Genomic DNA, 10,183 nt, shown 5'->3' with positions numbered 1-10,183 from the left:
CATCTGGGGTAGCGTGTCCTCCCCGCCATCCCTCCAGCCCTGTCTGAGCTTGTTAAGCCAGCGCCAGCAGACCCCCGGCCCCAAATTCAGGGGCGGAGAAGTACCACCCCCTATTCACAGCCTTGAAAAGGCTACAGGGTCCGGCGCTGTTAACAAGGGGGGACACTTGTTCCCGTCCCCGCCTCTCCCGTCTGTCCCTCGCCCCGTGGCCTTCTGCCGTGGCAGTGCCGAACAGCCCCGCTGGCAATGGAGGCGGGGGGCTCGGGGAGCGCAGCACCCCGAAAGCATCTCCTCTTCATGGGGAACTGCACCTCAGCGCGGCGCGGGCAGGAAGCAACGGCAGGGAGGGCATCCTGCGGGACTGCAAGGTTAAACATTCCCCGCGGTGCAGGAGCGGGCAAGGAGGCGGTTTGTGCCCATCACCCAGGATCTCTGGGTCTAATCAGATCCCCACGGCCTGGGGCGTGACGGTGATGGGGGTACACCCCGAAATATCTGGGCCTGCATGCAACAGCAGGTTGTGGGAATCCTCCTCCCGGAGAGGGCAGACAGACCCATGGCTGCCCCAGAAAAAGCCCGGAGGAAGCAAGCTGCGTAGTCCGGCTCGGCCCCGCACGCTGCCAGCCGGCGGGTGCCCGCAGAGGGAGCCCGTATCCGCTTCCCACGTGCATCAGCTCAATTTAGCTTAATGGCTTTTCGGAGTGCTGCTGCTCCGGGGGCAGGAGCCCACAGGAGCCCCGGCAGCGTGCGTGGTGCATGGTATTGACTGCGGAGCCCATCCTGTGCCCCAAATGCCTCCACCACCTCCCACTGGCCCGAACCCCCACCTCCTGCCCCTCTCTCGGGCACGGCAGCCGTGCGGGGACAGCTGCCTCCACTGCAGGAGCTGCCTGCTTCTCCGCGGAGCGCCCCCGCCTGCCCTTGGCAGCTTCTCCCGGGCGGGGCTGGAGGGGCTTCAGCAAGCAGGAGCCTCAGGGACTCACATCACAGCCCTCTGTGCCTGTACAGATGCGGACAGACAGGCATCCACCCCTTACACATAACTTTATCCCCTCGACAGACACATGCTCTTCACCTCGCCGGTCATGCTTGAATACCCCCCAGCTCTCAGCATTGCCATCCAATCACGCAAACTACTCTCTTTCCAGCCAGGATACGTTATATCCCAGGCAGCCTCTTGAGCACCCAGGTGTCCCTGTGTCCCTGATATTTGCCCCTTCCTGGCAGAGGCCGGGTTCATGTGCATGGCCCATGGTGGCAGCATGGGCACCGTGAGGACCATAGGACACGGGCACCGGGGGCTGCCCACCTCTGCAGCCATGCCCGCCACATGTCTCCAGGGCAGACAGCACTCTGGACCCACAGAGGGGGCTGACACCATTTCCCCTCACTCAGGGTGAGCCCTGCAAACCCTCCCACTCCAGCACTGTCTAGCTCCCTCTCCCATGGTGTGGGGTGTAGAGCTAATACACTAAAGCCCACCTTTCCCTTCCCATATCCCTTCCCCAGCTGCGGGGTAGGCAGAGCAGGGGTGATGCTGGTGCTCCCCCACACTCTGTACAAGGGAGAGGTGGCTGGGGACCATGCAGGGGGGTCTGTCAGCAGGCAGCAGCCATTACCTCGTACATTGTCCCAGTACAAGACAGGGTCTCCCAGCACCACGGGAGCAGCCAGCAGATTATGACCCCAAGGGAAACCCAGCAGCATCTGGCTCTGACTTCCACCAGTGGCTCTGAGGTGCCCATGATATCGGGATGGGGGTGTGTGAGTATGTGACCATGTGCAGGGGACGAGTAAGAATCTAATCAGGGTCCTTTTCCTCAATAAATCATTTGTCTCAATCCAACGCCCTCCTTCCTGCTCTAATAACTCCCGGCCTGGGCCCCACAGCCACAACAATGCAGCTAATGGAACGATTTATTTTCATAATGGTGCTGGTGGGGAGAAGGGGCGGCCGGGGCGGGGGCAGCACGCTCTGGGGCAGGAGTTTCTAATTAGTGAATGAAATTTGATGTAAGGCTGGAGGAAGATGGATTCGCTGCCTGACAAGAGGCCTTTCAGCTCATCAAAGTGCCCGAACAGGGAGGTAAATTAAATTATCTCTAATTCCTCACTAACCTCCAGGGAGTCACCCTTCCACCAGCTAAAGGTGGGTCCCTTCCTGAAATGAAGAGGCACTTGAAGGACTGCGTGGAAGGGAGCAGACTCTGTGAAGGGATGGGGATGACAAGATGGGATGGGGTGGGACAGTGGAACAGAACAGGCTGCCACTGACTTTGCTGAAGAATGGGGAAGGAAAAGGTGATGATGAAGGGTAGAGTTACAAATGGTCAATAAATAAACAACTCCAGGGACTAACGACTGGTTTGCAGCAAGTTTTCCATCCGTGTTTGTCACTTAACCCGTCAGGGAGCAGGGCTAAAACCCAGCTGGTACTGGGGTGGAGCAGAGCAGCCTGGCAGCAAGGAAAGGCATCCCAGGCCTCAAGGGGTTTGAGCAGGGACAGCACTTGGCTTTGAAGGGGTGACTGATGCTGCAGCAGGCAAAGGGTTCAGTGCAGGGGAATTCTTCAGCAAAGACTCTTGTTCTTCTCGCTCTACGTGATCTGGGGCCAATGCCAGTGAGGTCAATGCTTGTGGTTTGAAAGCTGTTCTTGGGATACACAGTGTTTTTTTCCTAAATGCCCAGATCCTGGAGTCCTGTGATGGAGACTCAGTTTTCACAGAGAGTAAGATCACTCCCTCCTACCACTCCTGCTTGCTAGAGGGACCTTGCAGTGCCAACCTGCCACCACCCCAGATGTCCTAATACCATAGTGCAAAGAAAAAAGCTTGGTGCTACAGCTGAAACCAGCCCCTGGCTCTCTCTGGGGCAGGCAGCACTACAAAATGCCCTGAAAGCACTGGAGCACACCACAGCTCCCCTCCTGCAGGGCCAAGGAAACCCATTCAGGAGCAGCAGGTTCCCAGGTTACCTTTCCATGCAAAATCATGGTCTGCATTTCCTGCAAGATCTCCTGCCCTCCTGACCACAGCACCGCCGAGTGGCTGCGCCCACAGTACAGCCTAGGGAAGGAAATAGGGGTGCTGTGGAGACACGGGGGACAGCCAGGGCCCTGCAGCAGTGCCAGGGGCTTGCTGCAGGCTGGGGAGCACAGTGCCCTCCGCACAGCTGAGCTATGTGGAGCTGGGGCAGGCGCGGAGCTGGCTGTGCTGACCCAACACTCCAGGAATTTAATTTGTTTAATATATTCCCTGGGAAAGAAGAAAATAAATAAGTGGCACCTTGCGTGCCCCCATGTCTCACTCTCACAACGACGGTGTCAGCTTAACGAGCCGAAGCCCTCAGCCTGATTAACCAGCCACTGCTCCTGCTAATAGGGAACCACCGAGCAGAGTGATTGATGCATGGAGAGCATTAGCCCCTGCAGCCTGGCGCTCTACTGCCAGGCTGGGGCACTGTGCCCACTCCAGCCCTCCATACCCAGGGCAAGATCAAGGCAAAGGTGCCCTCTTGCCCCAGGAGGATCATCCCGCCCCACTGCTCTGTGGTGTAGGCAGTGCCTGGGAACACGGTGCTGGGGCTGGTTTTGCCTCTAGAGATAAGGACATGCTGGTGGGTTCCTACTAGCTGTGGGGCAGCTTCTCAAAGCAGGGGCTGAGAGACAGGCTTGTGCTGTCCCCCATGGGCTGGAGTAGGGACAAGTGGGGACACTGAGGCACAGGGATGCACTGGAGGCCACAGAGACAGCCCAGCAGGAGTCCATGAGTCTTGGCAGCTCCTTCAAAGCTTTAATCCACCAAGCCATTACCATACCACTAGGAAGTGGTACGGTAGGAAGGTATTTCTAGGAAGCAAACCCAAGTGTCCTGACCCTCCCTTTTTCCCATCCGTCCCTTGGTCAGGCCCTTCTGCAGCCCTGCTTGCATGTCCTTCTGTCTGTCCCATTCTTATTGAGGTGTCCCTGGGTGACACTGCAGAGGCATCACCCGCTCCCACCATCCCTGTCACGCAGTTTCACCACCCCTACCCCCACCTTGGGAAGGGGTTAATCAGCAGCCAGGGAGACAGGGTAATAAATGGCTGTTATCTTGTTAATGAGCTGACATTAATTAGAGCCCAAGGTCCTGGGAGGAGCAGCTGATTTATCCCGTCACCCTGGGAGCAGGTTAGGAGCTGGCTCCATGGAAAGGCCATTGACAGGGAAGATGTAAGACTGTGTTGTGGGGTGGAGGGGGTCGCCTTGCACCCATCCCTGCACTGCCCCACTAACCCCTCAAGAACTGAGCCCTGGCTCCCTTCCCTTCCGGGGAGAAGCTCTGGCCTTAGGACAAGTCCCAAAGCAAAACCAGAAGATCCTGGAGATGACAGGAAAAAGCAGGGATGGGGGATCCACTGGTGCACCCAGAGATGGGGGTGCCGGGGGAAGAAAGCCTGGCTCGCCAGGGATGTGTGGTACTGGACATGATGGGCTGGTGTCATGGGCAAGGGTATTGGGAACGGAGGCACAGGGAGGCAGCTGGAAGGATGCTGTGTATTCAGTCACTTCCCTGCTTTCCTGGATGATGCTGAGCAATGGGAGATGTTGTCTGTTTAGCCTCTCCCCTGGGGTGAGGACAGACGGTGAGGAAAAGCTCCCGTGCTGCCTGAGCTGATGTGGGAGACAGTAGGATAGGGGAGGTCTCTGGGTGGGTGCTGTGGGCTCATGGTGTTTCAGGGTCGAAGGAGAAAGGTATCAGGGGCTAATGGGACTGTAGATGTAGCAGTCAGGCCCTGGGTCCTTGCAAGAAGTGGCTCTGAGCTGACTGTGTGTCCCTGTCTCTCCAAGCCATGTGTTTACAATGGGACAAGCCATCTGTCCCTGTGCAGATCAGCTCTGTAGCACATCACCGCACCCCAGGAAGCTGAGCCAACAGCTAATAACAGGGAGCCCTAGGACATCCCCTGCCTGTTCCCCTGCAGCTGTATGGCCTGATACTGTAGGATGCTGGGGCTCCAGCCCTTCATGGTGGCTGTGTGCTGGGATCAGGTGTGACACTTCAGAACTGCCCTGGCTGTTTCTGCTGGGGACAAGCGCTCTCCCTGTCCTGCAAGCCTTCCCATGCAGATTTGCCATCCCCTGGCTCCAGGATGGGAGCTGTTAACATGATTCTTCTGCTCAGCCTTGCTGTGTCCCATCAGAGATGGGGCTGCTTATTTGAGGAATTGCTTGGCCAAATAAACAGCTGCTCAGAAATCCCTGCAGGCTTGAATAGGAGGGCTTGAGCTGTGTTTGCTTTGCCTGTTAACCCCTTCGCTTGGGCAGGTATGTGGGGCTCAGAGCAGAGGGAGGTGTGTACCCCTCCGAGCCCATGCAGTGGCAGGGGATGGAGGCATAGGAGTTTCTGCCTTTCAGGACCGATCCCTGCCTGCTTGATGGAGCTGCTGATGTGACAGGATGAACAAGTCCTCCAGAGCCTGTGGCTGTTTCAGAAGGCCCTGAGATGGGCAGAAGCAGGCAGACCCACATAGTGTGGGGGACAGGCAGGGGCAGGGCATACCAGCAGCTAAGCACAGCAGCTCTGGAAGCAGGCAGGGAGGTGGCTTCAGCAACTTGCCTGACACTTGTTTCCTGCCATCACCAGAGCAGGGGCAGAACCCTAAAGACATATAAGGACCCCATGAGCATCTCTGAGGGAGTCTGTGGATGGCTGCTCTGCTCTTCAGAGCAGATACAGAGGGGACAGCACCAAGCAGCCTGGAACCCTGGAGCTGGCTGTGCCAGGTCTGACACAGGCTGGGCTCAACTCCCACTGCTGGGTGCTGATTAAGACTCATTACCTGGTTGGTTAACGGAACCTGGGCTGCTCACAGGTGACTTCAAGTGTTCATTTAGCCACAAATCACCGAGGGTTGGCAGTTTATTTACCTTCCCCACCAGCCTCCTGTGGCTTCCCAGACTCCAGAGATAGTGGGTGGCCCTGCTGAAAGGGGCAGGGAAAGGGCAGCGTCCCACTGTGGGGAGTAGTCAAGGCTCCCACAAAACCTGGGACACCCCAAACTGGATCAGACCAGGGGCTCAGCCTTCTCTGGGCTGGAGGCTGCAGAATGTAAGTGAGAGTGGGACACTTCTACAGCTGCTGTTATGGGGGAATGGCTGAGAAAGCACCTGCAAGCAGGCTTACAGCCTCTGTCTCCAGCATCGATGGTGCTTCTGGGCTGTACTTTTCCACTAGCTGGGTTGGGACTACAGTGCTGCAGGTGACCTGAGGCACCAGGGCCAGAGCAGCAAGATCCACTGTTTCCTGAGGGATGCTATGAGCAAGGTTGTTACACTGTGGGTCTCCTACAGAGAAGTAATTTCCAAAGATGGAAAGCTCTGGGAGCTGTCACCTGGGGACCAGCTAATGCTTAGCAAGTGAGTACAGCCATCCTGGGGACAGGGAGCTCCTTCTAGGCTTAAAAGCTATAACCTGGGCAGGAATTAGGGTGCCTGTCACCTCTCTGGGATGGGCTAAGCACACTGGTTCCTGCACCGGTCCCTGTCTCAGAGGCGGCTTCTACTGACTAAGTGACCCAAACCCACCAGAGGTGCCTAGTGCTAACTAAACTGTGCATTTAGTAGGTAGAAGTCAAGACAGCCCCAGCATGGGTCACGTCTTCATCTGATGTCTGGGATAAGAACTTGATTCTGGGAAAATGGAAGTCTGGTCCCAGTCAGTGACTGTTTTATCAGGCTGTGGATTATCCTTGGCACCCTTGACTTTGATCTTGGGAAAGCTGGGTTTGCTGAGGGACATTACGTTGCCTCCCAAGGTGACACTGAGGAAGTAGCAGGGCTGTAAAACTGAACTGTGCTCCCAAATACTACCTGTGATCCCATGGCTTGTTTCAGGGAGCTCAGGCACTGCTGGTGACAGCTTGGGGAAGCATGTGAACTACTTTAGGTAGTGGTGTGAGTCTCTACAGATGCTGAAAACTTGGGTGCACCAGAGCGGGATGTCTTTGGTTGCCATGTGAGTGTTTGCTCTTCTAGTTTTACTCCTGCTGCTTGACCTTGTAGGGCTGGAAGTTATGCAAAGAAATCCATTTGAGGCTATGGAAAGAGAAAAATAATGCAAAGAGAGCTCTGGTTGTCTAGCTGGACACCTTCAGGTCAACAATTAAAGGTTTTGCAGAGCTTGTGTACACTCGCCCTGCCTAGATGCTGCTGTGGCTGCTGCTTTCAGGTGGCTGAAGAAAGACTGGGCTCTGAAAGTCCAGCTGAGGCACATCCAGGAAAATCCCACAAAATGTCTGGGCAAAGGAAAGAGTCCCAGGAAGCCCTGGGTTGTGTGAACGCTCCTGGTGCTGCCCATTGCCCTGCAGAGGATGCTGCAATCAGGCCCTCCCAGAGAGGTGAGGGAGCTGAGCAACCTTGCTGCTGCCTGGGCAGCACTGGTCTGCACTTGCTAGGCATGAATGTACTAAATGGTTAAGCATGGTGGCACCTTCATGGCACAGTGTGTGAAGCGCATCAGGCAGAGGACAAATGGGGATGTTGATGTGGTGGGTTGAGCCAGGGAGGGGTGTGGAGATGGGAGAAACACTCTGGCTGGTTCAAGGCTTCAAGCTGGTCCATCCAGCTCTGTGCAGGCCTCAGGAGAGCTGTCCTGGATGTGCCCAAGACCTTCACAGCAGCAAGGTGGTGTTTGCTGACCTGTTTCATGGAGCCAGTCACACTGTGAGTGCTTTGCTACCACTGGGTGAGCAGAGGAGGCCCTGGGGTAACAGCACAGGGTAACCTGTGGTGGGGACTGGAAGCAAGATGGTGCTGGTGGGGAACATCCCTCCTTAAACTCCACCTCCTCCTGAACTGGGGTGACTTCCTAGGGTAGCTCCTGTCCACAGTGCCATGTGCCCCCAGGCCATGGGAGCAAGCTGTCTTGCTGGCTCATATTCTGGGGTCTGCTACATGTTGCTGGTGTTTGGGTCTGCCTTAGATCCTCTGTGGAGAAGGATGCTGGGCAGAGGTAAGGGGCCAGGCCGCAATCATGTTCACTTATTACAATTCTCAGATCTAGTTAGCAACCAGGTGAGCTGTCACCAGAGGACCTGATGGATGGGGAAGAGAGTTCCCTCCTTCCTGAGGCTGGAAATGAAGCTAATCAGACCTGGACAACTTAATCCAGCTCTGATCTGATTAACGACCCTGAAGACTGTGAACTCATCAGCATCCTGGCATCTATCACTGGCTGCGTCCCACCCCTTCTGCCGACCACTGCTGGGCACAGCACTCGTGTGCACAGCCCTGGGTTCCAGCTCTCTGCCCTGCATGGTGTGGGCTACGTGTAGGCGGCTCCAGCCCTGGACAGCCCTCTTGCAGCATCCCAGTGTCTGGGTTTGGTTCACCTTGGGGAAGGAGCTCCCTCCATGCTTTTTCTAGATTTCTTTGTTAGGGTGTTTTCACTCAGGTTTTATGGCTGGTGTCTGCAAAGATTTCTTGCCTGTGCAATTCCAAGGTTGCAGCTTGGCTTCCTGTACTTGCGTTACCCTGGGATCTGTGAATTGGGCACCAGCCTGGGTTGCTGATTCTTGGAGAAGCTGTTTGTCTTTGGAGAGCCTCCTTAGGTGGTACAGGGGACTTCAGTGAGGACAGTAATTTGAGACTCTGTGCTGTGACTCAGACCCTCAGAATGAGCCTCGCTCCCTGCTCCTGCTACCCAAGCTACACTGTGCTCAGGGCTTGGCAGTGGTTACCCAGCCTCCCCTGGCCTGGCTACGGCTACCAGCCCGTCTGCCACCCCATGGTGGTCACTTCTCTGTTATGCTCCAGTGCAGCAGCCCCAATCTCTGCCCCGGGTATCAATGCATGTTCTCTGTGCAAAGCTAACAAGCCACTGCAATCCTAGGAGCCAGTTTTGAGAATTCAGATAAGGAAGTGGTGGGTCCTCTCTTGCTGCTGTCACCATTGCAGGCTGTTGACCTGCAGTAGAAGAGCTGCCCTACCTCTCCTGTGCCCTCTGGTCCCTGAATACTTGCTGCACTTTTCCCTTGTGCTTGGGAGCCAGGCTGTTCCATTGCTCCCCAAATCTTGTCTGCGTATGCCTGTTGCTTGTGAGGGCTGGCTACTCCCATGGCGGGGAGAGTGAAAGGGCTTGGGGCCCTTTCTGTTTGTCAGGGATGTTGGCTTCTGTCCTGGGAAAGCAGAGGGGGGTGAATTTGGGGGTGGGGAGAGCCCTACAGCATGCGTGATGGTGGAGAGATGGTATGGCAACAGGTGCAGGGGTGCTGGGGGTGGAAAGGGACCTTCTGTACCCTCTGTCCAAGTAGGGTGTTTTACTATGGGGTGACATACACCCCAAATTCCCTTCTTAGTAAATCCAGCTCTGGCTGTCCATAGGGCTGATTCCTGCGCTCCTCCATCCCAGAAAAGCAGCTGGAAAGGGGCAGTTGTGCATCTGTTCCCACACAGGGGGAGTTTGGGGCCAACCCAGTGAAGCTCCTGAGTGCTGGGCTCAGGAAGTGAAAGGAGGAAGTTGTCCCACACGTGGGACCTTTAGAGCTCCCTGCTGTGGGTGACACCTGTGCAGGGAGCACAGCAGGCTCTGCACCAGCCTGGGAGGGAACGGGGAAGAGCAGCCCCTGGGGTTACTGAGCAGAGAAAGCAAAGGAGACTGAGGGAAAGCTCCATATGCTCCTGCCTTTCTTCCCCTTGGGCAACTGCTTGCAGCCTTTGTGGAACACAGGATACAGGGGGGTGGACCCATCTCTTGCTCAGGGAATACAGCAGTGCTGGAAATGCTAAACAGGGAAGAAATACAGGGCTGGGAGTTCCCTTTTAGCCACCATAATATTTAGGCAGGGCAATAATGGCTTCTTCACTTGCCTTCCGAAGAGCAGGACCCATCATTGGGCAAAACAAGAAGAGGCTTTTCTGACTGTGCCAGCATGATAAAATAAAGTGAGACCCAGAGACACACAGATGCACTTGTGGGCACTCTGGCTCTCCCTAAACACCACTGCCAGGACATCTGGCCCTCTGGGCTAGCTCTGCTCCTTCTCACCCACATCTCTCAGACAAGCAAAGGCTTTTCTCTCTACCCTTCCCTGGTGCTGCTCACCAAGCTGTGTCCTGTCTGAAAAAGATAAAATCAAGCAAATGAGTAACAACCTGCCTGCAAGCACCTGCTTTGTTGACATGGGTGATGGAGGGTGGTGGCGT

The sequence above is a fragment of the Lathamus discolor genome, chromosome 3 (assembly GCF_037157495.1).
Source record: "Lathamus discolor isolate bLatDis1 chromosome 3, bLatDis1.hap1, whole genome shotgun sequence".
NCBI classification, from domain to species: Eukaryota; Metazoa; Chordata; class Aves; order Psittaciformes; family Psittacidae; genus Lathamus; species Lathamus discolor.
This window is presented reverse-complemented; position numbering follows the sequence as displayed.